The sequence below is a fragment of the Penaeus monodon genome, chromosome 17, assembly GCF_015228065.2.
Source record: "Penaeus monodon isolate SGIC_2016 chromosome 17, NSTDA_Pmon_1, whole genome shotgun sequence".
Taxonomy (NCBI): domain Eukaryota; kingdom Metazoa; phylum Arthropoda; class Malacostraca; order Decapoda; family Penaeidae; genus Penaeus; species Penaeus monodon.
Genome location: NC_051402.1, coordinates 19678235 through 19680734, shown reverse-complemented (window position 1 = coordinate 19680734; position 2500 = coordinate 19678235). Strand labels below are relative to the sequence as shown.

Below are 2500 nucleotides of genomic sequence, written 5' to 3'. Positions count from 1 at the left end.
ATATATATATATATATATATATATATATATATATATATAAATATATATATATATATATATATATATATATATATATATATATATATATATATATATGCATGTTCCATATACAAATTCATAAACAGGTAATCGAATGAATATTTTTACGCCCCAACTCATATTTTCGTTCACCTCTCTTGTACGAAGCAATCGGAAGCAGAACATGACAGCAACATCCTTAGTACACTTACATGCCTTCGTCTCACCTTGATTTGGCCGGAGAAAGGCATTTTCCAAGCACCATAAAGCCGGGTGGGCTCTTGCTTTGGCATAATCCCCGTCGTGGGGGTTCCTCCTTGCTCCATTTTTGGTTTGGTTAGGTCTCTGTGGATTGCACTCACTGCTAATAATGGCCAAGCGCGTGTTCCTGGTGGGCATGGGTAAAGCTGTGTTGCCTTTTTAATGAATGTTAAAGGTGGGTATTTCGGTGTAAGCTGTAAGACAGTCACGGACGTGGGTAAGAAAGTTAGATATTCTGATGATTAATTATAGTATTCGTGTTTCGTTATCTTATCGTACTATTCTTTTTAGCTCTCCTGGGAACCATCCGCGCAGACATGGCTCCTCCAGCCCCAGGATACTCGTACGGCGCCCCGGACCTCAGGGCCGACGCCTCCACTCTCAACCAGCAGGAAAGGATCCCATCGCCGCCCTGGCCGCCAACATCCCCGGTGGAGGCGTCCCTGGCGAGGACTACCCCATCCTGGCCTCCGTCCCCGACACTGGCTTCTCCTGCGAGGAACAGCAGTTCCCAGGCTACTATGCTGACACCGCCCCCGAGGCCGGCTGCCAAGTGTTCCACATCTGCCAGTTCGACGGCCGCCAGGACGCCTTCCTGTGCCCCAACGGCACCATCTTCAACCAGCAGTACTTCGTGTGCGACTGGTGGTTCAACGTGGACTGTGCCGCGTCCGAACAGTTCCGAAGTCTCAACGCTGACATCGGCAAGATCCCCGAAGACGCCGCTGCCTCCGTCCGCAACGACGTCGTGGCACCCAAAGAGCTCTATGGCACTCCCGTCATTCGTCATACACCTCTTTCTGCTCCGTCGCAGTTTTACGGAAGACCAAATATATTCTAAATTATTTTACGGACAAAATGACAAAATTCCCTGCTATGTAAGTGTCTCGAGTACCTCAAGAAGCCAATATGTACAATTATTGTAAATATCTTGTTCAGTTTTTCATGTCTTGATCATTATACGATAATACATATTTATGTGCTTTCATGCTGGGAAGCAATAGAGCTTCTCTTTCTGAATAAAAAACTATTGCTATGAATAATCAGGATTTTGTTGCGTAATGTTGCGCATTGATATATGTTTGTGTTATGTATATATATATGTGTGTGTGTACACGTGTATGTGTGCGTGGCACCTAGAAAAATACACATAGATATCTATAAGTATTATTTCATTAATTTAAATGTCGCTACCTTGGGAAAGAGCGAAAAGGGCGGCGCAGGCACTACATTGGTACCAAATTATCATGAAAGGCCCAGGGCTCCTTTTCGAGTCAGCTTTAGTTATGGTTGGAGTAAGTAGTTCAGTGGAATTTGCGAAGATTTGCTTCGCTCGGGTATTCCATATATGTGACCTGGCCTGATTCAGCTATTTAGAGCTGTCTCAGCTGATTCATTATCACTGAAAGCTTACCGCGGTGGCCGGGCTGTCAACAGGCCCTCCAGCCACCACGATGTGAGCAAGAAATATAATCTCAGCAGCCCGGAGGCCGTAAGGGGGTGGGCCACATCTTAGGAAGCGCGTGTAATCGCTCTCCTGCAGAAAGAGTAATACAATGGCATCCGGCTCGCCACGGTGCTTGCAACGCTGGTCAGCTTATGGTCACTGCTGCCGCTAATCCGCCATGTACATTCTGTGGCGAACAACTTCGGCGCTTCTAGGTAATAATGCAGGTAGTGCCAATGTTCCATGGTCTTTGACGTTCGAGTGCCATCAGGTTCTCGCTTTCCTTCGGTGAAGTTGCAGGACAGGGACCTGTCCTGCAACTTTTCACTTTTCAGTTTTCAGCTTGGCTGAAGGACAATGTGATGGGATGGGGGAGGGGGGTCCCACTCAACCAATGAGTCTATCAGCAGACTCCTTTCCTCTAATGCCAACTTATGACGACTCGGAGGGAGAGGCTGACTCGGCTGAAAGAGGGATCCCGAGCTCCCGCCTCACGACCAAGCGGTTCCTGTCACTGGGCGCCGTAAGCCGTGGCGGGCGACCTGCCTCCCCTTCCCCTACTCTTCTGAAGGTTGGTAACTTCTGGCAACACTGGCGGGGCGTGAGATGAAGGCCGGCTAAGTGGAAGGCCTGGTCGTTAACCGGACGCGTGTGAATAAGTACCGGTGTGTCCTTGTTCTGTTTTATTTTTACGAATAAGGAAAAATCAAATGATCGAAAATAGTCAAACTTTCCACAAGCGTAACGCAAGTTAAACGAAAGGCAAAAAAAAAA

The 2500-nt window shown here is 47.3% G+C and overlaps 1 pseudogene; it reads left to right on the top strand.

Annotated features, from left to right (window-relative positions):
- The first annotated feature begins 415 nt into the window (after positions 1 to 415).
- Positions 416 to 1120, top strand: LOC119583300 (annotated as a pseudogene).
- The last annotated feature ends 1380 nt before the right edge of the window (positions 1121 to 2500 follow it).